Below are 26,541 nucleotides of genomic sequence, written 5' to 3' on the forward strand. Positions count from 1 at the left end.
CTGACTTACTAAGGAAGGTTCCATCTGCTCTGGAGTTATAACATGAATAAAAAACATCTAGTGCGGTATGGTGGCTTAGCAGGTTTGCCTCGCACCTCCAGGGCTGAGGGTTGATTCCTTCCTCCTCCCTGTGTGTGTGTGGAGTTTGCACGTTCTCCCCATGCTTCAGGGGTTTCCTCTGAGTTCTTCAGTTTTCTCCCCCAGTCCAATGACATAAGTTTTCAGTTGATCTCTAAATTGTCTGTAGTGTGTGAATGTGATAGTACCTTGGGATGAGTTGTCACCATTTAGGGTGTCCCCTGGGATGGGTCTAGGTTTCTTGTGACCCTGTGTAGGATAAGCGGTGCAGAAAATAGATGGGATGGAAAATGCATCCACTTGCACCATAAGCAGACTTGCAAGAGCTTTCAGTATCATAACTTTGCATCATTAGACAATCAGATGTTGCTTTCGAAATCTTCTTGGATTTGCCTATTCATTTCTTCGGAGAGTGGGTTTTCTCATGCTGGTTGCGAGTCGAGACTGTGAAATCACTACCTGTGCTGTTCTCTGTCTGGCTCTTTTTGGTGTCTGTCAGCCTGTAAAAGTATCTTTGAAATAAAATAAATTCTTTTTTTCTTTCTCCATAGGGAACATATCTATCAGGCACAGAAATGCCTTTATTATTGCAGATATGAAACAGAGGCAATGTGTAAAGTCGGTAGCGTGAGACTCTATGCTCTTCAGCTCCAAATCAGCAGGGAATTGAGATGAGAGGAGGGTTACATTGCTCTGTAGCTCTCGTCATGGTGGCTGTAGGTTGACGTGAAGCTCCTGTGAGACTGTCTCAGGCTGTTTGTATGGCTTCAGGCAATACAGAGAACTGCTCCATCTCTGAGGACATCACACACTCTGCACACAGATAAACACACCATGACAGAGACAAGACAGAGAAACAGAACACATACTCGGGCGTGGGTTTACCATGACGCGCTCGGAAGTGATTTAAATAGACCTGACTACAGAGATAATTATGGAGAAACGAAGATTCATTGTAAGGGAAGTTAAAAAGTTTTTTTTAACAGCAGGACGCACCATTCTGCTGTCATCCTTCGTTGATTTTTATCGCTCACATTCCTCTCTGATTCATCCTCGGTTGGTGCTGTCAGAGTTGTTTGATGCGCTTTGTGCTGTTCTCTCATCACCAAAACCTTTTGTTTAAATGTTTGTCAGCAAAAGCAATTAGTGTATGAGTAATGAGTAATTTATTTAAGAAATGAGTAAATATCACATGACACAGCTGGAAAATATTAGTCAGAACATCTTGATCATCTTCGCTAACAATGTAGCACATCTGATTTTCGACATGTGTGACTATTTCATGATCACCATGATAACAGATTTATAAAGTTTGTTTCTTGGCAAAAATGAATACCATATTTTTCCTGACAAACAGCGAAACAAATGAGATAGCTGGGCTGAGGTAGCACACTGTGGATGAGCATTTTCAAATGCTGTGAATGTGGGAATGTTAGTGCATTGTGATGAGAATATACACTATATTGCCAAAAGTATTCGCTCACCCATCCAAATAATCAGAATCAGGTGTTCCAATCACTTCCATGGCCACAGGTGTATAAAATCAAGCACCTAGGCATGCAGACTGTTTTTACAAACATTTGTGAAAGAATGGGTCGCTCTCAGGAGCTCAGTGAATTCCAGCGTGGAACTGTGATAGGATGCCACCTGTGCAACAAATCCAGTCATGAAATTTCCTCGCTCCTAAATATTCCACAGTCAACTGTCAGCTGTATTATAAGAACGTGGAAGTGTTTGGGAACGACAGCAACTCAGCAACGAAGTGGTAGGCCACGTAAACTGACGGAGCGGGGTCAGCGGATGCTGAGGCGCATAGTGCGAAGAGGTCGCCAACTTTCTGCAGAGTCAATCGCTACAGACCTCCAAACTTCATGTGGCCTTCAGATTAGATCAAGAACAGTGCGCAGAGAGCTTCATGGAATGGGTTTCCATGGCCGAGCAGCTGCATCCAAGCCATACATCACCAAGTGCAATGCAAAGCATCGGATGCAGTGGTGTAAAGCACGCCGCCACTGGACTCTAGAGCAGTGGAGACGCGTTCTCTGGAGTGACGAATCGCGCTTCTCCATCTGGCAATCTGATGGACGAGTCTGGGTTTGGCAGTTGCCAGGAGAACGGTACTTGTCTGACTGCATTGTGCCAAGTGTAAAGTTTGGTGGAGGGGGGATTATGGTGTGGGGTTGTTTTTCAGGAGCTGGGCTTGGCCCCTTTGTTCCAGTGAAAGGAACTCTGAATGCTTCAGCATACCAAGACATTTTGGACAATTCCATGCTCCCAACTTTGTGGGAACAGTTTGGAGCTGGCCCCTTCCTCTTCCAACATGACTGTGCACCAGTGACCAAAGCAAGGTCCATAAAAACATGGATGACAGAGTCTGGTGTGGATGAACTTGACTGGCCTGCACAGAGTCCTGACCTCAACCTGATAGAACACCTTTGGGATGAATTAGAGCGGAGACTGAGAGCCAGGCCTTCTCGTCCAACATCAGTGTGTGACCTCACAAATGCGCTTCTGGAAGAATGGTCAAAAATTCCCATAAACACACTCCTAAACCTTGTGGACCGCCTTCCCAGAAGAGTTGAAGCTGTTATAGCTGCAAAGGGTGGATTGACGTCATATTGAATCCTATGGATTAGGAATGGGATGTCACTTAAGTTCATATGCGAGTCAAGGCAGGTGAGCGAATACTTTTGGCAATATAGTGTACAATAAAAGGTGACTGAAGATTGTCTCTCTGTATGATTGATCAATGTTCATGGTACACATGCCAAAATACAGTGTATGTCAGGGATTTGTAGAGCTGACGGTGGTAACGTGCATTTTTTAATGTTATACGGTGCAAAAGGCAACAAGGCAAAACAAACATCAACAGAAGCATGACAATGAGAAACATTAGGAATTAAGGTGAATGCATAACAGGTGTGAGTGCTCAGTGAGACGTATAATATGCAGGGTCTGATGGGTAATGTAGTCAATGTACTTTCGAGCATTATAGTGATAGAATAAAACTACTGCATTGCATATTTCTTTGTGTTTGTGTGACCAGTGGTGCAGGTGGTAATCAGGATTACAGAAAAGGATGCTTTTAAAAATGTAAATACATTATAAAGAGCTAACCTAATGATGCAATCATCTACAATTATATTTCATTCATATTTTAATTAGTGCTATAGCTCATTGATGCACGTGGGGAGTGAAGGCTGACCCGTGTGATCCGATCCAACAGACGAGATACTGTTGCTCAAATTGCTGAAGAAGTTAATGCTGGTTCTGATAGAAAGGTATCAGAATACACATTGCACTGCAGTTTGTTGTTTATCTGCAACAAAAGGAGGACCAACACACTATTAGGCAGATGGTCATAATGTTACCCCTGATCAGTGTATGTCCCAGCCTGCTAGGAAGTTGGGGTCAGAGCTCAGGGTCAGTCATGATACCACACCCCTGGAGCAGAGAGGGTTAAGAGCCTTGTTCAAGGACCTAACAGTGGCAGCTTGGCAGTGCTGGGGATTGATCCCATACATTCTGATCAGTAACCCAGAGCACAATTATTTCACATACTAGTAAGCAGACACAAGGTCTAGATATGATTTTTAAGCAAAATGCCCCAAAACAAGTAAACTAAAGACAGCTGCTGTAATAACCTGACTGAGCATCATCAGGGAAGAAAACAGGAAAGAACAGGATTTGCTACCAAGTTAAAATGAAAAATTCATTTGTTAGTTCGTTCCTTAAAAAAGGGAAGGGATTACATATAAAAGTGTTGTCATTCGTATACTGATTTAAGATTAAAGCTAATATAGCATGCACTTTGAGCTCATGTTAATTATGTAATCTCAAGTCCAATATACTGCAGTAGACAGATATAATATCAGTAACTTTCCAAATATTGACAGACCTGACTGTATATTAACCGTTCCTTTGAATGCCATAATATAAACCCACACATCCAAAAAGCTCCATGAATTTGAGGCTCACTGGTGCTGAAGCTTGTGATCCTGTCTGCCTCGAGACACAGACCTCTGTTGACCCTCTGTTATAACAGCCATCAGCAGACACTGGGAAGGGTACAGGAGAGGGTATGCTGGTATGTAGGTGGCACAGTGTGTCACAGCCTCGACAGTAAGAGCACTCGTCGGCACACCCCAGGTGACAGAGCAGCCTCAGAGAGTCTGAGTCACTGGTCACTAATGACTCATTAACTGAGCATGCTCCGTGGGCTGCACGGTGGTGTTCATGCTGCCTGTAAGGTGAGAACAGCAGGGGGCTATCGCAAGTCGTGGGCAAGCAGGTGTGCATGTGTGTACATGTACACACACACACCACACACACACACACACACACACACACAATCTCGCTCTCTCTCACTTTCTCTCGCTCTTTCTTTCATATATTTTTGAATTATGTTAAATTTTTCGCTTATTTTTTGCTGATTCCACTTAGCCACATATAATATACAGTTAATAAGTAATTAATACAGTCTGCTCTGATAAATATCCAATGCTGTAATTATATGGCTGTGTTTTTCATTCTGGTCTTGTGTCTTGGGTTTTGTAGCTCACTGCAGTTTAGTATGTCCATATTCATCTATATTCCGCTCACCTCTTAACATTATGCTCCTCCGCTCAGTGAAATCATCACCCCTGCAGGCGCCACAAAACTGTGATCAGGGGAAAAATTAATTTTCTGTTTCCTGCCTGTAGGTAGAGGGTGGAGGGAGTAGGACGTAAAGGGTAGAGGGTGAGAAGGTATTTTATTTTCCATGCTGAAACAGGCCAGCTCCAGGTGTCCAGCAGAGATAGAACAGAGTGAGTGTATGAGTGAGATTGTCAAGGATGGGTGCTTGAGCCAGTGTAGAGAGTCAGAGAAAAGTGGCGACTTGTCTGGATTTTCTGCTGGCTGATGGCATCAACATCTCTTTGCTGCTTAAAGTGCTGAGTTTCGAGGGGCCTGTCTCCTCCAATTTGCTCTCAATGTCTCACTCAGACATTTTCTGAAATGGCTCTAGATTGAAGAGTGAGAAGAGGCATGGGTTTTTTTGGAGGAGGGTGAACTGATTCAAATGTTAGCTCTTGCATGAGAAAAGCTGGTTATGTAACAACTGTGACAAATTAGAAGACAGGCTGTTTACACCATCAGTTTTGACACAAAAATAGAGAGTGGTATTAATAATTTTAGGAAGCGGGTCATAGGCTATGTTTCACAAAACAATTTCAGGAGGTTCCTGTGAGGTGGTCACACTCCAGGTGTTCCTGGCAGCGATGGGGCTGAAACAGTATCACAGTCATCTTTAAAGATTTTATCCTTTTAGATTAGGGATCATACACACAAACACGAACACACACACACACACACTCACACACACACACACACACACTGTCCTACTTTCCCCAAACACTCTTTCTAGCCTCTCTTCCTCCTCCTCTCTTCAGGAAGATTGAGGAGCTAGATCCTCAGCACCAGGAGTTTTTGTTGTTAGGGAATTTAGTTATTCATAAAATAAACTGTAAGTGAGGTTTCCAGAGCATAAAATATTATAATCTTAAATCATTTTTAAATTATTTAAAAAGAAATTATTTGGTGATTTAATTACAAATATAAAATGCACATTATTATATATACAATTACAATAAATGACAAAAGTCGTCACATCACCAATCTATCACCAATCCTAGAGCCACCACAAATTGACACTCTGATCCGGTCCAGACGTGAACTCGCTTTCCCTTACCTGCCTTTTGAGCTGGCCATGACCTGATAATACTTTTATTTACTTCTATAAATTTATACCTGCTCTTTGACCACCGATCTTTATGTGGTTTACTTTTGCCATTCCAGTATCCTGTGGTTTACATCTTGTGGTTTGGTTTCTGTTTTATTATTCCTGGTTTTCAACTTGTTACTTCTGCCCCCTTTTTTTTATTTTGATTTCCTTGCATTTTATATTCTCTATTTGAATAAAAAAAAGTTTTAAGCTCGATCCTGTAACATCCTTCTGTTCCCGCATCACCAAAATATACTCAATAACTTAATTAAATCAAATCTTCTAAAATGCAAATAGCCTAGACAGTGTTTAACAATGGTTCTTCCTCCATTCTTCAAGGCCTTAAAGTGAAATCAGACCCCTACTACCCTCCTTTATCTGAACTTGTATACATTAAAAATAAAATGTTTAGACTATGGAAGGTCCTGAGAACTGAATATTGCTAAAAAAAAAAAAAAAAAAAAATTAAATTGTGAGAATCAAAAATAATAAAAATAGGAGTGTGGATTTTCAATTAATTATTTCCCTCAAACAATTGATGATCATTTTGCAATTTGCATTTTCTTTATTACCAATGTTTTATGGTCAGTTACATCACCTTTACAAAATGTGCAGACTTTGTGGTTTAGGGATGTGGTGGCTCAAGCGGTTAAGTGTTGGGCCCTTGAGCAACCCTTAACCCTCTCTGCTCCAGGAGTGCTGCATCATGGCTGACCCTGTGCTCTGACCCCAACCTCTAAGGATGGGATATGTGAAGAAAGAATTTCACTGTGCAGTAATGTAGATGTGACAAATAAAGGCTATTTCATTTCTATTTAATTTAAGTGAAAGTTAACTCACCTGATCCATCGACAGGTCTAGACATAAATTCATCTTGCTCTTAACTATCTTTTCTAGTACTTTCCCTGCAGTAGTATTAGTTACTGGATCAAATTCTTTAAGATGCACTGAATAATATGCCTAGAGCATGAGGTTTAAAGGCTTAAATCATCATCTGTGTACTGGATTGTAAAATAGTTAAAATAGATCAATTAACAACAATCTCAGCAAAAACATGAATGTGAAGATTCCTCCAGATCTCACACACCAGCATCAACAGAGACACTTTTACATGTCCTGCATGGAAATACCATGTATTATTTGAGACTGGGACTATTTCTGTGCTGAAATATAACTGGCTGTATTAAGGCATGTGAATGCACCAGCTGAGAGCTGGTAAGTGGCAGGCTGGTGGACTGAATCATGGTGAATCACCCCCCACTGTGTTGGCTCTCAGAACAGTAGTGAATGGATATATGATCTAACTTATTATAGTAGAGTGTGTACCCCTTTTTCTAACCCAAACACAGCAAAACTTACTAATGTAATGAAGTATTAAAGACAAACTGTGTTCAAACTCTCTGCACTGGCGTGATGCTGTGGGAGCTCTAAGATACCGTGTTTATCTGCTTGGGTGGGTTTGCACACGCTGAAGTTCAAAGTCATCTCTATGCCAGAATTACTAAGTGTCACTGATGTAATGCATCTGTCTGTCTGACTCAAAGGCCAGTCTGGAACACTGATATGCCCAGCATGTGTGGGGAATAGTAATGATATAACAGCGGGACATCGTGTGTGGATAGCTCTGCTTGCGTAGGTTAGTCCTTCTGTTTTAGGTCCTTAATTTCCTTTCTGTTTGTCCTACTGAAATCGTGCAGTTATGGAGAGAAAGTTGGGTAAAAAAAAGGCTTTTCATATTACGCTTAATCCTAGAGGAACGTTATGTACATATAATTGAGAAGCAGGGTTAGTACTGCTTTTTTCCCTGGGGTTATGAAACACTGCTCTGAAGCAGGTTTAGCAGTTTAGAGTTTTTGCAGTGTTACCTCCACAATCCAGTGGCAAACTCTGTAAATCATTGTGTTGTTAGAATGTAGTTGCCGCATTTGAGGGGCATAAAATGGTGTCGGAAAATGCATCAGTTGGAGCAAAGAGTTTTATTTTTACAGTCATTGATGTGAAAGCACAAGATAAGACATTATTTAAAGCTGTATTTATCCGATCATGGTTGATGACACCGCGAATATGCAAATTAGAACATTAAACCCAGGGTTTTGGAATGTACAGTGTGAAAGGTCAGATTATAAATAGCCAGGATTACTCGTCAACCCCGGGCATCACACAAGCAAACATTATACAAGATAACCAAGGATTCTGTTTACAATCACCCAGGGAACTATTTCAAGGGTGAAAAGCATTAAAGAGCGTTCAAGAAATGACATGGATCACTTTCCCTCGTTTTATTCTTACCTTTAATTCTCAAATGCAGTGTTTTCTGTCTGTTTCATCACACTACATTGTCTTGTCAGTCCAGTGTAATAATTCCAACTGCATTGTCTTACCCTTACTCTCCTTCTTTCTCTGTCTACACTTTTACAGACTTTCACCCAGAAGAAATCAATATAGATAAGGGGTTTGAGTGTGTGTGTGTGTGTTTATATGTGCATGCCAAAAGATCTGTAGGCCAGAGTGCATGAAATAGAGCTCTCTTATGGGATTGGAATAAACGCAAAGGAAATAAAGTCATGGCTGAAGTTTTTATGAATGAAACAAAGAACTTGGAACGGTTCACAATTTTTTTGGGCATTTTCAACCTCTGTGTGTGGGGAGAAAATGCATATTTTCATATTTTGCTTGCAGTAATCTAGCCAGATAAGTATATTGAGGGCTTTTTATATATTGCTCCACAAAATGGACTGTATAATCAGTGTGATAGATTTAACACTGTAAGTGTCTGTATGTTGATTTTCCCAAAGCAAAAACTAGCTGACATGTTGATTTGGTGATCTCCTGCATCCCAATGTGACCTTCTAAAAGTTCTAAATTCTTTTGCTTTTCCTAGTTGGAAGTTTATGAGTTTTCCATTTTTGCCAAAATTGTCAGTGCATCTCGAATAAGACTGCTGATTCGGTGCATTATTGAGCGGTGACTTATTCTTGTGTACTCCAATCTTGATTCGAATGTAGAACTCCACTTTATGAGTTGGTCTGATACAGCAATTCTACAATATGAATTTTAGATCATGTAAATACGTTCAAAAATTCTACAATGGCATTTCAGGTCTTTATGAAAGATCTAGATAAATACATAGTGTATATTTCATCCTTGTAGAATCTTATTTTTCTGGTGCCCAAAGTAGAGAGAAAAGGATGTGGCATCTTAGTCAGAGACAATACTTGTCTTGATTTCATGTTGATTGTTGCAACAAATTTAGTAAATCAGTCTGCTGTAAGTGGACAGATGACAGCTTGGTCAGCTTTGGACAAGCTTAGAGTGCGAATTAAAATATAGTGACAAATCAGTGAACATAGCAGTTCATCAGTTCATCATTAAATTTAAAATATTATAATGGAAGCACATCCTGTGTGCATGACCTCAGTCTTGTATCTCATTGTTATATGCATTCAATTTACTCCATCAGCACACCAAATAAAATAAAAAATGAATAATAAAAAAAAAATTTTTTGAGAGTGCTTTTCTGTCTTTTCCAATGCTGCCTCAGCTTCATGCAGACAAATTATTACACTACTTCTAGTTCATTTTCTAAAAACATGGCGTGCTAAATCAAGTGCTATTTTATAGACTCGAAGTTTGGAACCCATTATTAAATTGCGAATATTGATGATATAAAATTGCAGTGAGTATATTTAAAATATACAGTATTAGACACCCACTATTAGGTGTTCGTTTTAATCCTTGCCTACCCGTTGAGTCTAAGCCGTATTTTATCTCTTGCTTTTATGCTTTTATACTATATCATATGACATATTTTTAATGGGATTAAAAGAAAAAGTGCTTGTCTTTCATGGTGTTTATCTAGACCCAACTAAATAAAAAGCTGTACTCAAGAAAACTATGGCAACCTCGAAGGGACTAACTTAATTTCAAGTTAAACATCGACATAATATAAGTCTGAATATAGAGATTTTTTAAAATGAAGTCTCTAACTCGATATGCTCTCAGTAATGACCCAAAGGCATTTAAATCTTTTGTTGTAAATCCTCACAACAGACATGTTGTGAGGGATCAAGAAGCCTGACACAGACATAATAATAACAGATGTTACTCAAAACCTTATTAGATATCATTAGAAAGCGTAGCAAGTCATTACTGCATTCTTCACACAGGTTCACAGAGGCTTCTTTAATGTTCTGTGTCACATCCACTAAAGTCACAGACTCCATTTCCCACAATGCATCGTGGCCTACGAGCATGTCTGCCCCAGACTCCAAAACCCACAGCAGACATTCAGTCCCAAACTCATAGTCACCTTTATGTTCATTACTTTCACCTTTTTCCAAATATCTTGTTATTACAGCCACTCTTTTCACTTTTATGTTTACCCAGCAGCTTATCTAGTGCATGTTTATACTTGGCTTTTGACATTATGTTTTTTTGGATCTTTGTATTTAGCCTAGCCCTAGTACCATGACTGACCACAGTCTTGTTATGTCCCTGTCTTTGCTTTTCACCTTTTAGATTTGTTTTGCCTGGATTTAATAACCGCTCACCTGCATTTGCATTTGCAAGCCAGTTTCTGACATTGTGTTGGTAACAAAAACGTTCTGCTTATTTTATTCTTTCAAAAACCCAATTCAAGTAAATTGCAATACAACGAAATTCCCACTTTTTTGTTTTTCACAATTTGTTTACCTGAAACTCAAAGATGTTAGGGTTGTTGTTTTTTTTATTATGGGGATGATTCCTTGACCGAAAGATCTACCATTCTTGACTCAACTAGATCAGTGCCACTAGATGAAAGTGACTGGAGACCCTCTAGCCCAGAGGCATTGCATGCAGTGATGGACATATGCTTAGTGTTGAGAGATGGCCTCAGGCCACGGTGCTGTTCGTCTGCCACTGTGAATCTGCTATGTGACAGTACATGCCTAGAACTGGTAACATGGCCCGTAGAGTGAGTTATGATGGATGCTGACTGAGGAAACCTGGTTCCAGAGGCACAAAAAATAGCAAAACAAAAACCCATTGCCCAACAGTACAACCAACAGTTCTGTTACAGGAGGCCTCGATAAGTGTAACTCATTACAGTATTCTGTAAATGGCAAACTCTCAGAGGACTGAAAATGAAAACAATGTGTGTGTGTGTGTGTGTGAAAGAGAGAGACGGGGGGGGGGGGGGGGGGTTTACAGTAATTGTGTTTGTTTATCCTTCTGTGCGTGTTCATTGTTCTGGGATTTTCAAAGTAGAGCACACAGAATATAATACAAAACTGATTTTGTGCATTTTTGATGGAGAAATCCCCTCCCAGTGCTCATGCAAGTATGCAGATGTTCAGAGGTGCACTCGCATCTATCATCATAAGAAAGGCGCCACTAAGCTGTGAGGCGGGCACCCACAGGCGCCTAGGGAGAAGGGAACACTATCAACATGGCTTCAAACATTACAGATGCGCTATCAAACGTTCTCTAAGCACTCCTCCTGCGAGAGCTCTGCATGATGAGGCGGCAGCTGCTTTTAGCTTACCACACACACACACTCGCACAAGCCACAAACACATTTTATCCCTTTCTGTGCAATGCTGTAGTGAGGGTATTCATATTCATCTCTACTATACTTCTCTTTCCTCTCTCATCCTAATTTACCTCTGTCACTCATTCCCCCGCCTACCCTGAAGAAGCCTAGTGGATATGTCCGGCAGGGCTTGAGAGAAGAGAGGGGGGGGGTGGACGTGAAATGGTACAGTCTGATAGATGGAGCGGGGGAGAGACAGAGAGACAGAGTGTGTGAGTGGAATAGCAAAAGAGCCCCAGAGACGAGGGGAGAAGAAGGGGGAGGTGGAGGCACAGAGCCAGAAAATTGCCTTGCTTGTTTGGTGATTAGTTTACCTCCTGGGTTCTTCTTTTCTTTTTGTGGTCTTACTCGCCTTTTCTTCCCCCTGCTCCTCATGCTTGCTCTCTTGCTCAGATCATCTTCCCATCATTCAATCTGTCTTTCTTTTTTCTGTCATTGGCACACTCTATAGCTCTCGAGCTTCCTCCACTTGTCTCAAGGCTGGAACATTACATATTTACTTGACACAATAGCTCATAAGTCCAAAGAGTTCCCTTTTAACACAGGAAAGGTCACACAGCTGCTTCCTGGTCAACTGATATGCAGGGAAAAAGTCCTTTTGAAAAAAATGTAGCATAGTTCTTTGTGCAGAACACAGCAGTGAAACCAGGCTACTTACAATGACAAATTACCCACTTATAAATGCAGACACCAGCAAACACTCGGCAAAGTTTGTGTGCCTTGGAACTCAGAAAAGGTTTTGCTTGTGAGCTGCCACCGACTGCAGGCCATCTCAGCAGCACAAAACCAGGAATCACATCTTTGTAAAAGACCTTTAATAGTAAGACGCCATTTCTTTCTTTCTCACTATCCCCCAATGTCAGTATCCTGCACTCTAGCTGGGTCAGTTTCAGTAGCTAGCAATCGTCTGAAAGGCAACTAGGTCAAGCTCTGTCTTTTCATACTGGCTTAGTCAAGCCTCTTGTTTGCTTGATCTGAGCTGTCATTCTCCAAAGGAACAAAAAATAAAAAGCATTTCATCCTCGTCCATACAGTGGAAATCCCCCTCTCTCTGACTTTCTGTTTAGAATCAATAGGAGCTGCCCTGGTTTTATTTCCTTCTGTTCTGTTATTGTTGACCAAAAACAGCCAGCAAACTCCCTTATTTCCCTTCTTCCATATGATTTTATGATAAATCTAATCTTTATAAAATGACAATTTGAAGATATACAAGTTTATCACAAAATATCACAAAAAAACAAGTTGACTGGACCACATCATCACATCATCAACACATGTGCAGCTTCAGTCATTTTAAGAATGATATGATTTTAAGCATCTAATTTTTTATGTTGTGACAGCAAACTGGCCGATGATGATGCTTGAGTAGTGTCCTTAAGTATAAGATGTATGAATCTGGATTTGACTTACCAAATATTGGTCCATTTACCTCTTAAAGGTTCACACAATGTTAAACATGGCTTGCATTTTCCAATGTTGTTAAAACACAGTTATGAGCTCAGTTATGAATGTCACATGAAATATGTTTCACTTTTTAGTATGAAGTGGCCCAAAATAGGTTTCTATTAATATACATGAATTGTGTGTAATGTGTTTTAACTGGTTATGATGCATCCATTCATCCATCCATTTTCTGGAGCGCTTATCCTACATAGGGTCTCATGGAACATGGAGCCTATCCCATAGGACTGGACACAAGGTGGGGGACACCCTAGATGGGGTGCAACTCATTGTAGTAGGATATATTACATACCTAATTCATTAAATCGAAACATATTACAATAGAATGTTAATTAATTAGCTTGAAATATCATGGAAATGTCACAGAGGTCCATTAGATCTTTTACCTCACCATCTGCATGCCGTTTATTACCACAAGGCCGCAAAATTCCTGTAGAGCTGAATCTTATTCAAAATCAGTCAAATATGTCTATAACCAATGGTGGGTCAACACCAGGGCGATAGCCACTGTTAACCAGGCTTACCAAGTCTGAAACCAGTACTAGCTAAGATCTAGTCAAGAGTTAATATTACAGACAATGAGGCCAATGAGGACTTTGAAATCAATCAAATAGTGTCCTTTTTTTTACTTCAATGACCTGGCTTAATTTGTGCATTGCACATGAATAATGAATAAGCTTAGTTTTTCAGAAGAATAAATTCCTTTTTGCCAGAATTGCATGCAAAAATAACAGACAGTATGAGCAAAGGTTGAGACCAGGATAATGTCAATAAATTTGAGACAAGTCCAGGTTAATACAGAAAATATCTTGAGACCTGACCCAAGTCCAAGACCGGATTTAAATCCTGCAGCCTTAGTCACCAAACTGAACCTGTATGTAAACTATTTTATTTTATTAACATAATAAAAAAAAAACACAAACCATTACAAAGCAACTGGGAATTTTTAAAAAATCTTTTTTTTAATCTTTTAATTATTTTTATTTATTTATTTATTTATTTATTTATTTATTTATTTATTTATTTATTTATTTATTTATTTTTATATTTATTTATTTATTTATTTTCTCCAACAAGGCAAGGAATATCAACAGTAGCAGGAAAAGGTCACATGGGAAACTTGGCCATGTACAGTAAGGCCATGTGTGCTCTGTGTGGTGTAGATAAATGGACCAGTTAAAAGGACTTGGAGCACAGTGCTAATCTACTACTCATATGCATCCAGCCACAGGAGAGCAGGGCATCTATTTACAAGAGATCAGCCTGCAAGAGCCACGGCCACTGTTTTTTGGCTTGAGAACAAATTCAAAAGGGCGAAGCTTCTACCCAATTTGCTGCTATTTACAGACCCAGGGCAACAGTGCTGTGCACATGTGCATTCTGACTGTGATTAAGGAGCAGCATGTAAAATGCTTTTGTAGCTGAGGATTTCTTCTCAGGAACTGGGACACAAGGACAAAGGCATACAAGGACACTGGATCTGAGGTTTGGCATACAAAAGTCACTTAAGGTCTCTTACGATGATGGCAAGGTAATATTTCATCATTAGGAAAGTGAGCACAACTCTGTACTGATCATGATGGCATGGTTCGAGTCGCTCCTCCCAAGCCTTGATGTAAACTCATTAATCAGAGACTAATATGGCAGTCCAGGTGACAGTGAATGGGAGGTCATGGATGGCTGCATGGCCGTAGCCAGGAGGAAGCAGTTGTGCTTTCGTCACTGCCACCTCCCTCTTCTTCCCTCTCATGATGCTCATGGTCATGTGATCAGCCCCCATGAACAGGCGGTTGCTAATAGTGACAAAATGTGGCCGTGTGGAGCCAGGCAGAGCGTGAGAGACTCAAAGCTCCACTGATGACTAGGAGCTGTGAGACTGTGGGAAACACACACACACACACGCACGCACACACACATCCAAGGGAGTCAAGCTTTTGTTTGCAAATAAAATCCGTCTTTATTGGATTCAGTGGTATAAAACCCAGCTCTATTTATTGCATCAGTATTGAATTTAGCTTGAAGATTAGTTTAAAAAGACCAACACTAGCAAGTGTCCCAAAAAATACCCAGTAAATCCTAGAGAGATTTTAGTATTGTTAATTATTTGAGCTGTCACCATATGAGGCACACACGCTGATTCCTCAGTTCCATCGGCGCATTAGTCACTATTTGACAAAGAAAGTTGTTTACTGCCTGTGAGACCTGTGAGGAGCTGTGGTGCTGTCACAACACTGTCACTGAAGGTCTAATGTACTTAATCTGCACGTCTCTCTCCTTCTACTCTCATTTTCTTGGAGTTCCTTGTGCCTCTGTCTCTTACACACACAGTCACACAAACATGCCTTTGTATACACTAGACAGTTGTGCGAAGTCATGGTCCACAGGTAATAGGGCAAAATCTGAAGTCTAAGATTTTTCCACACTGACAGTAAGAATAGGGCTACGACAAGATAATAACAACACTTTTTTTTGCCATCTTTGGTTTGCTTTTAAACCTTTACCCCCTTCCTGATTACATTCTGTAAAAGTGCTTATGTGAAATGAGCCACACATGTTGTGTGAGTAAGGTACATACAGGAATAAACACATGGATATATTAAACACAGATACAGGCAGTCCCTGGTTATAAGAAGCTGCCACGGGTAGATAGCTAGTAGATAACTGGCATTCGGAAAAAAAACTATATGAAACATGTCTGTTTGATTACACTACGACGGTCAAGAACATAGACCTATGCATCAATTGCAAATTTCCCCAATTTTTAAAAATGGTTTAGTATAATGCATTTTTTAGAGTAAGAGCTTCCATAATCACTGATACCTTTGTAGCTAATTACAGGCATTTTAGCATTTGTAGAGCGCATCTGGTTATTAGTTACTTTAGTCCCTGTAAGTGTGCCAAGATATCACATGAGCTGGGCACTGAAAGAAAAAGAAAAATGGGAAAAGGATTGGTTGACTTCAGGGTCTTTATGGCAGTTTAATCTTTTAAACCACTATTCAGTACAGCATTAGAATGACTGAATCGATTGTGTGTTATAGCTGTTTACGTTCATGTTTTATGTGTGTGTGTGTGTTTCTATGTTTCTGTGCTTCCTTGGGGGCCCTTTTCAAAATGGTTTGTCTGGGCCGAGGCAGAATGCATGCTGGGCCTGGATAAGGCTCACTCGGGTGCTCTCCTATTTCTCACTTTCTTTCTGTCTGTCTTTCTCTTGTTCTCTCACTGTGCCTCAGCAGGCAGACCACACTACTCTATTTGACCGTTCTATCACTTATTCTCTATCTCTTGATGAGGCGATTACGGAGAGGTAAAGTCAAATTCGTCGGCTCTAATCAGCTTTATTTTACATTTACCCCTTAGCTAACAGTGTTTACAGCTTCCCCACCATGCCTCCTTATTAAGAACGTGCCAGATTTTTGATTCAACTTCCTGTATTACTCTGGCTTCTGATCCCACTTCACTCTATTCTTTAGCAAGACATTTCCTCCCATAGAAATGCTGCCCACTAGATGGTTTTTTTTTAAAAATTTTATGTACACTATCCTGAATAAACTCTAGAGGCTGTTGTGTGAGAAAATCCTAGGAGCTCCTCAGTTTCTGACATACTCAAACCATTCCCATCTGCCATGAACATTCAACAACTGATGTTTGGTGTGAACATTTACTGAAGGTCTTGGACCTGTGTCTGCATAATTTTATGCACTGATCTTCTGCCACATGATTGGTTGCTTAGATAATGTCATGAACAAACAGGTGTACAGGCCTTCCTATTAAAATGGCCATTTAGAATATGTCATATTGTGAAACTAGACTTTATTTGGCAGCAAAGAGTCTTGTCTCAGGCTTATATGAATCATTGTGTCTCCTGCCATAAATGTTATGTGGGTTTCACTGATACATAGAAAGGCTTTTGTGTCCCACTGGGAAGTGTTTAAGCCCAAACTGTCTTAAAATGAGGCATTTTCCTGCTTTCTCTGGGGAGGATTGGGAGCCTTTAAATCTGCCGCTGTCACACTTTCATAAAAGCCCAAATTGAATTCCTTGCCATTTGTATGCTTTTTTTTCTCTCTCCTCTCAGTGAATAGGACCGCAGCTATAAATACTTCAGACACAGAGTGCCAAACATATTCTGTATAATGAGGGGAACCAGAACAGAGGCACAAAGTCATGAGAAACGAGAAGGTAAAGAGAAACAAAAGGTGGTCAGGAACTGGAGCTCTCTCAGCAGGTAGCATAGCAGACCTCATTGAGAGTCTCAGCAATGTTCCTTCTCAACTTTATCGAGTGACTCACGGCTTGAGTCATATGAATCCTGCTTCACAAACGCATAAACCTCTCATCAATTACACAAACAAAATCACATTCAGACATGCAGGCCTTTTACCCTCAACCCTCTCCGCAACTGAAAATGTCTTTTCTCATAGCACACACAGAAGGCAGCCAAGACGCCGTCTGTAGTGTTCAGCAGGGGTTATTCACATAGCTCCAGATCATTTCAATACAGTGTGTTCCAGTCTGTATGCTGGAATCTGTAGTACTCAGAGTTCATGCTAATCACCTCATGTTCCTTTTGATGCATGATGGCTGGCGGCAGTGTTAGATGGCAGGAATAGAAGTACAAGTTTTTAAATCTTTCAATACATTGACAATGACCTTGTTAGGTTTATCAATTAAAGACAAATAGGCAGCTGCATTTCCATCCATCCATCCATCCATCCATCCAACCATCCATCCATGAATCCATCCATCCATCCATGAATCCATCCATGAATCAATCCATCCATCCATCCATCCATCCATCCATCCATTTTCTGTAATGCTTATCCTACACGGGATCTGGTAAGGCTGGAGTCTATCCCAGGGAACTCGGGGCACAAGATGGGGTGCAAACCTATCATAAGGGCACAATTACAAATATGCATTCCACACTACAGGGGAAACCCCAGAAGCACAGGGAGAACAACCAACCCCATACACACGTGGAGGTGGGAATTGAAGGTGGGAGGTGTGTGGCAAATGTGCTAACCACTAAGCCACCGCTGGTCCCACAACTGCATGTGTGAATTTCAATTTTTTAAAATACCAAATACCAAACAGAAATGTCATTTTTTATTCAAACCAACCCCTCCACACAAAAAACCTATGGTTGTGCCATTCTGTGTCATTTGTACTCATTCTGTATACTTTTAATTTCTCAATCAGTGGCATTTAAGGGGGCGGGGGTGAAGTTAGGAGTAAATCACTCACTTTAGATCAGAAACTGTAATTCACATGCACCTTCTCAATTATTACTGAGTTGTAGATGTGTCAGCGAAGTGGACTCAATGGACATTTCAGCCAAAGTGCACAGAAAATCTAGTGTTTTAATGACATGGCCCAGCCGTCACAGTGCGGTTGTATGAGTTCAGATAGAAATCAGCCCCAGTGTTGCTTCCTCATAAACCTTGGTGTATGTTCCCTATATCCATTGATGGTGGTGTTGCACTTGGTCCTGATATTAAACCTGATACTGATGTCTCTTTATCTTCAAAAGGCTGGGAAGCTCAGCCCTGCTAGGACATTTATACCAGCCACCCCTGCAGGCACTCACCCTTAGCTGCACCTGTCTATCTTTTTAATAGTTAGTTTCTGCACAGATGAAGTAGATCTGTAGTTTATCTTATTTGTTTGTGTACATGCATTTCTACTCCACCTTTTTTATCCCCTTTGCCTTTTATCCTTTAATTCCAATTCAGGCAATGCCTGTTCTACATCAGGCCTTAATTACTCAAAAACAATGCCTTGAATCGTTAGTAGGATGAGTGCAGCAGGATCCAGGTTGGATCAGTGGCACAGACAGGCAGAACACTTAGGCATGACCTGGCCAACTATGCCAAGTGCAGCCTAGCTAACGAGGCGTGAGCAAATGCTATGATCCCAGCACGAATAATTCATGGGAGCCATGTTTCAGGCCACGGCACCGCAACAAGACTCAGCGAGGAGCTTCAGACTGACTACACACTCAAATCTGACAGGAAAACCTGTTGTACATGCCTGTCAGTGTGTGGATTTATATTGTGTTTGTTGTGTATGTTTTATATTAACATTGCCATACTTATGTTTCACAAGAATTATGGATCTTTCACTTTAATTGCATCTATGGAAAAATATCCGCCTCCCACGGGAAGCTAGTAATTGAATTTTATTTATCTCATTTGCCCATTCATTTGCTCTCTCTTATCTTGTTTACTGTTGCCATGCTTTGTACTGAGGTCTGAATATAGTGTTTCACTGTGTATTTGAATATAGGATATGCGCACAGAAGAAGGCTAAATTCTGGCAGAAGTATGATTTTTTTTGTGTTTGACATGTATAAGAAATGTTATTTATATTGCAGCAAGAAAGAACTGTTACCTTGAAATCTAGAATAATTCATTAGCGTACATATTCTGGACATATACACCAATCAGGCATAACATTATCAGTGATACCACTGATTATCTCCTCATCATGGCACCTGTTAGTGGGTGGGATATGTTAAACAGCAAGTGAACATTTTGTCCTCAAAGTTGATGTGTTAGAAGCAGAAAAAATGGGCAAGTGTAAGGATTTGAGCGAGGTCAAATTGTGATGGCTAGGCGACTGGATCAGAGCATCTCCAAAACTGCTGCTCTTGTGGGGTGTTCCCGGTCTGCAGTGGTCAGTATCTATCAAAAGTGGTCCAAGGAAGGAACAGTGGTGAACCGGTGACAGGATCATGGCCGGCAGAGGCTCATTGATGCACGTGGGGAGCGAAGGCTGGCCAGTGTGATCCGATCCAACAGACGAGGTGTCAGAATACACAGTGCATGATGGGTCAAGGCTGTTTTGGCTGGAACAGAGGGACAATCACAATATTAGGCAGGTGGTCATAATGTTATGCCTGGCCTGTGTACATACAAATACAAAATAGTAAAAATGCCACAGAGAGTAAAGATGTTATATATTGTATTTGACAAACTAAAATGTGACACGCTTTAAATAACTAGTTTTACTATGGCTCAATATAGCCTACTCAAAGCCCCAAGGTGTACTTAAAGCAAACAATTTTGACACAAATCTTTGGTAACCCACTGCTTATCGAATATATTGCTTTGGGAAGCATTAAATGTAAAACCTAAATGAGGATTTAATTGAGGATTTCCCTTTGTTGAAAATCACTATTATTTCAGGGAATATGAGTCCAGGGCATGTGTTGGGGGCCTTTGTCTCCTAGCACCCCTGACATTTACAAGACTAACAGAAAATGTCAGTGAATGCCAAATGTTACCTCAGGTTATGATGTAGCCCTTGAAAGGCTTGAGCTATTGATCCCTAATTTCTTTTCAATCCCCTTGCCCACTTCTCTTGCTGCTCTTACACACTTATCCTTCAATCTGATTTACTTCACTTCCTCACTGTTCTGTGTTAAGACACTTGTTGAAGATCTAACATGCTGTGCATCATACATAGGGTGGTTAATATGTTAGTCTATAGTAGCCCAGTAATTCTGTACATGGTTGTACTAAGTGGCCAGTGTCTAAAAATTGCTAAGAGATGCAGCTGTGATGTCAATGTTTTTTTTTTTGCTTTTGCTAAAGCTGTTAGATTTTATATAGTGACTGAGACTGAGGTTTCTACTCCAGCTTCAGCTACATCAGTTTGTGTGTTGAGTAGTAATCTTTCTATAGTATGCATTTTTATACAGCAGGCCATGGCATCCTGGGTGATGAAAATTATAAATGCTCACTTAGTGTAGTATGTTGTATAAAATATACATCGATCAGGCATAACATTATGAGCAGTGACAGGTGTACAGAATAACACTGAGTATCTCCTCATCATGGCACCTGATAGTGGGTGGGATATATTAGGCAGCAAGTGAACATTTTGTCCTCAAAGTTGTTGTGTTAGAAGCAGGAAAAATGGGCAAGCGTAAGGATTTGAGCGAGTTTGACAAGGGCCAAACTGTGATGGCTAGACCACTGGATCAGAGCATCTCCAAAACTGCAGCTCTTGTGGGGTGTTCCCGGTCTGCAGTGGTCAGTATCTATCAAAAGTGTCCTAAGGAAGGAACAGTGGTGAACCGGTGACAGGGTCATGGGCAGCCAAGATTCATTGATGCACGTGGGGAGTGAAGGCTGGCCCGTGTGATCCGATCCAACATACGAGCTACTGTTGCTCAAATTGCTGAAGAAGTTAATGCTGGTTCTGATAGAAAAGTATTAGGATACACAGTTCATGACGGGTCAGGGCTGTTTTGGCAGGAACAGTGGGACCAACACAATATTAGGCAGGTGGTTATAATGTTATGCCTGGCTGGTGTATAATTCAGTCAATGATGACTTGTGTAAATGGGCTTGGCTAAGCTCCCCCAGTCTTTCAAAGATAAAAGTCATATAAGGTTTTGGTTTTAACATCTACATCAGATTACTACTTGCAGTAAAAAAAAACGTAAGTTGGGGTATTATGGCAACAATACATTTTTATATTAATTAAATAATCCTTTTAATATATATCTAGTTATAGAATGTCTGTGAAAATAGTTCAGTCCTGTTATGATTTAGCAACTATAATGACTCCTCTAAACATCTCCTAATTCATCTCCTGAATAAAACAAAAACTAAAATCACAGTGCAGAAAGCTCCATATATCAACATTAATTTTATTTTTTTCAAATCTGTATATTAGTATTAGATTATGTGGAGCCTTCATCATCCTTGTGAATGAACTATAGAACAGATAATGTATTAGAATGAGTGCATTAATGCAGTTGTGATTTGTCATGCTGTTATGGGAAATTAATCAACATCTTCTGACCAGTGAGATTCCAGATTTGAACAGCATCTTGCGAGCACCCAGCTATTCGTGACCAGAGTTGTTAAAAGCGTTGTGTCAAAACATGCACTATGCAAATATGTAAGAAAGCAGCATAATAAGAATACACAAACCCACCATATGGTGCTAAGCCTGAGGAATGTTCTCGTATTGACTGATGTGAACACTAAGGCTCAAGCAGAAATGTGAACTACAGCTTTTTCTTCCCTTCTGGAATAGTGAAGGCTAAGGCCAGGCTATTTCTGTCCATTTCCAAGTTATTGTCTTCGCTTGACTGGCCTCACATCATTATCATGAACCAGACTCTTCTGTGCCAGCAGAGATTTCCAAGCACTACAGACACTGGTGTGCAGGCAGGCTTTCTCTGACTTTACAGTGCCGTGAGTCAAACTAAAGAGCACTCCACGTGCAGGCACGGGTAAACGAGAGAATTTCAAGTGGCAGAAAATGAAAGTAAAAGATGCCTTTGTGTTTGGGTTTTTTTTCGTATGTGATGTACTGAGTAACATGTCGTTTGCATCAAACTCGGTCTTCTGAAGATAACATGCTTTACTGGAGCCCACAGTGAAGCCTTTTTGTTACCGTTGTTACTAATGTTTGCCACCAAATGTTCCTTGCTCTTCTTCATAATTACCAGCTCCGATTGGAGCCATTACGCTCTGCCACAAACACAAAGATGATTATGGCTCTAATTAGCCACATCTGAGTGCAGACTGGCAGGGAGTGATTATGTTTCATTCAAAATAGTCATGAATTACTAAAGATAAAAAACATAAAGGAGTCAAGAGTCATTTAAAAATATTTCTAGGGATAAAATATTTCGTTTTTGGTGAAAAATACTATAAAGCTACTGCTCCGGTTTTCTTGTATTAACATTCGTAAGTTTTTTCCACAAACTTTTATATATTTGTACATATTCCAGTGTAGTGAATTTTCAGACAACACAGGGAAAGACTATAGTAGAAGAAGAAGCCTTTATTTTTGTCAGATGTACATTACAGCACAGCAAAATTCTTTCTTCACATAACCCGGTTTAGGTTGGGGTCAGAGCACAGGGTCAGCCCTAGAGCAGAGAGGGTTAAGAGCCTTGCTCAGGGGCCCAACTGTGGCAGCTTGGGGGTGCTGGAGCTTAAAAAACAACCTTCCAACCCAGAGCTTTAACCACTTGAGCCACCACTGCCCCTTATTTGAATGCTCTAGTAGAATTCTCTACCATGTTTGAGCTGAATGCTTCACAGATAAAAATAAAACAGCTTATTTCTTTCTTTTATACTATAACGTATGTAATTACACAAATAGTCTTGTGCTTTTTGAACAAATATGCAGTTTGTCCATAGGGGCAGGTGGGGAAGAGTACTTACTCCATTTAGCTCCAGTGAGTTATTATTGCACCTAATGTTCAAAAATAAAAATCTGCAACATGCACTAATAGAGGCCCATTGGGGAAGGAATCTCGCTGCTTCATGCTCACTCTATGAATATTTTCTGTGCAGGAAAAGACAGGGAGGTTAATGCCAGGGCATTTTGTATGTCAGATTGTGCAACATTAAACAATTCTCTGTGGCCACCAAGGTCTTGTTTTATATTTAATTATTATTATTATAGTTTTGTTTATTATTTAATTCAAAATCATTTTAAGTAAATCAAATATATTTCTGCAAGTAATGGCAAACTGTTATATATTATGTATCTAGGTTTTGGTAAGGTAAAGGTGTATTATGGAGTGGACATGTCTGCACTTATATCCATGTGTGCCTTGTTTTCAATGCAAAGCTTGTGGAAAAAGACAAACTAATGGTGTCAGATGTGTTTATGGTCTGATGATTGGCCCTTTAGGTTCACCTAAGTTTGCAGTAATGTAGCCTAGTGAGGACAGTCTCACTTCTCTGCTTCAAACTGGAGCCAAGCTGTACTCCCCACACACTGTATGACTTTATGACTATTCGTTCGTTTGTTTGTTCGTTCGTTCGTTCGTTTGTTTGTTCGTTCGTTCATTCAGTCCTCACTGAAAAGTGTTTTAGTTTATGTGATCAGGGACACACTTAATCTGGAGTCTAACCCAGGAACACTGGGTGTGAGGCAGGAGGTGGCAGTGGTCCATCACAGGGCACCACACACACACACACACACACACACCACACACACACACACACACCACACACATACACCATCCAGGCCACCTACTTGGCATGTTTTTGGCAGGTAACCAGAGAAACCACAGGGAGAAAGAACTGTAAATGTAAGCCTGCTTGTTTATGTATTAAGATTATTGTAATCTATATAAATGAACAAGCCTTTACAGCTTGAACTGAATGCTGAAACTTTATGAAAGAGCCATATTCTAGACAACCAGTATCATTTATTCCTCAAGGCAGATGGTTTTGTGTTATTGTATAGAAGAAAACCTCAAAAAGCATTGTTGGTTAAATTCTCTGGGCCCCAACATACCCACAAAATCAGAGTTGTACTCTTAAAGCTAAAAGAATATATTTGCTCATTTTTAAAAGTGTTTATATGAAAATCAGATTTTAAAAGTATACTTTAAGAGAATTCGGGCATATACTTGCAGATAAGTTTTTGGATGAAGTAGACTTCCATTACATTATATAATGTATCCATGCAAAACTCAAATCAGCCTCAGCAAGATTACAGCAACATGACTGGCTGGCTCGAGAGTGGAAAAAAGGACAGGGATAATGTGCAGACAACATGAAAGGGTCAAGCATAAGGGGCATGTTGGGTGAACAGAATAGAAGGAGCAGACATGAGAAGGAAGAGGTGGGGGTCAAGGCTGTCAACCTCCTGATCAACACAAAGCTTACATGCAGATTATTCTCTCCATCTTAAAATAGAGGGGGTACTGGTGTAAAATAGGTACTGGTATAAAATACAAACTGGAAAATCTGTAATACACTGGTAATGTTTAGTCAGAGGTTTTAACCAAGCAAAAATACATCATTATTAATGAATTACATGAATGTAAATATACATATAAAACAAGAACAGCATGGAATTTGGCTTGAGTTTCATGATTCAATCCTCAAAATTGAACAAATGTATTAAATATTGATTGGCATACAGAGCATTCACACAGAGTATATTACTGTATAACCCACTGCACTACAAACAAAACAGAGAGTGTGGAGGCTTATGCCGAAAATCACTATGCTAGTTCACACTCAGCCTTATCTGAAATCTTTCCATACTAGGACTAGCTTCTGATTTACGCAACAGATAAGCATTCACCTTGTTGTCAAGAATTTATGTGTTTGAATCTCAACAATGACACAGCCAACTGTAGGGAATTAATAGTGCAAAACTGGCTGGGTGGGAGATGCTATACTCTCTCTCCCCTGTCCATCTCAGTGACTCTAGCCAATCATAAACATCAGTGTGATCCGTGTATATGGAAGAAGGAGGATTATGGTTTTATTTCTAGTGTGTTACACTGCCCTAAGACCCAACATGAGCAGCAGTTCAAAAAACGAGGGAGGAAGCATATTTTAGCATTTAACCTCATCAAAGGTTCCTGGGTTTGGTGCTGGATCTGTCTGAACGCTAAGCAAGATTATTGAAAATAACTGAGTGAGTGACTGATTGACTGACTGACTGAATGAATGAATGAATGATACATGGAAACCTACATTGTTCAAATCTCCAGAGAAAATAATGTTTGTAATTTGTAATTTTTGTGGTTGTTAATATTTTGGCCAGAGGTCACACTAATGACAAATGTAAATGTGAACCAGCTAGGTAGGCTGGATCGATGCAAAAGGTTTAAACTGTGCAATAATTGTAGGAGCTCTCTGGTATGCCTTCACACATGCCTTTAAAAATCCAAACTCAGGACATACATAATAGCCCCAAAATTATCCGAAGGTGAAGCCTCAGTCTTTAAATAGCAAGTCTCTCACATCCAGGAAGGCAGGATTTTCCACTGCCTCACTGTAGAGCATGAACGCTTAAGAGGTAGCACTCTTAATACACATCAGCCTTTACTGAAGAATTACTGAATTAGATTATTTTATGTTAAAATAAAAATGAAGTCTCAGTGATGCCATTTGCTTTGTTGTGAACTTCCCTGACAAATAGTGAGCTCATAGTAATCTCCAGAGAAACAGAGCATTGGACTCAGCTGTGTATCACATTCAGCAAATCTTGCAAAGTAGTGAAATATACCCTCTAGTGGTGCCACATATGCACCACAGCCATTTTTTTTTTTGCGTTTTTAGCTTGAGTAAGCAGTAATCCTCTGAGTGCCATTCACCTCACCTTGACCTTATCGTACTTTAAGATAATGATTCAATATCAGTCGCCTGTTTCAGGATACTTACATTGCATTGCAAATAAAAATCAGCTAATTACTCTTAAATTCTCCTAAACACAAGAAATAAAATTGTTCCAGCAGTCAGGTGACTGTTCTGTAATTGTTCCTCAGAGGTTAATTTAACGCTGGGATCCCAGACGTCTGATCTCAGACTATCAGTTCCAGATGGTTGCTAACATGTCTCTGTCTCCATGCCTGCCCAGACAGACGCCTGCCTCCTACCGGCCATTTGTGTGTTGGCAGGATCCACTGGAACCTCACACACCCACTCAGCATGCTGGAACTACAGTTATCTAATTCCAGTTTATAATTCCACAGATTCATTTCAAATGACTGAATCTACTTTAATTTCAATAAGTATAATATTTCAGTATTTCAATAGGTAAAACACAAACACACACAAACACACAGAGGACAGCCACAAAAGGAAGTGGGAGGCTGCAGTCCTGTGATTACTGATTGCTCGATTAATCAGTGATGTGTGGATTCAGTCATCATACTTTG

General features: G+C 40.1%; 1 protein-coding gene across 1 annotated transcript in view; it reads left to right on the forward strand.

Moving 5' to 3' along the window:
• Nucleotides 1-26,541, forward strand: part of xkr6b (XK, Kell blood group complex subunit-related family, member 6b) — a 49,154-nt gene that overhangs the window by 15,122 nt on the left and 7,491 nt on the right. The gene's annotated exons all lie outside the window — the stretch shown is intronic.

The sequence above is a fragment of the Hemibagrus wyckioides genome, linkage group LG25 (assembly GCF_019097595.1).
Source record: "Hemibagrus wyckioides isolate EC202008001 linkage group LG25, SWU_Hwy_1.0, whole genome shotgun sequence".
Taxonomy (NCBI): Eukaryota; Metazoa; Chordata; class Actinopteri; order Siluriformes; family Bagridae; genus Hemibagrus; species Hemibagrus wyckioides.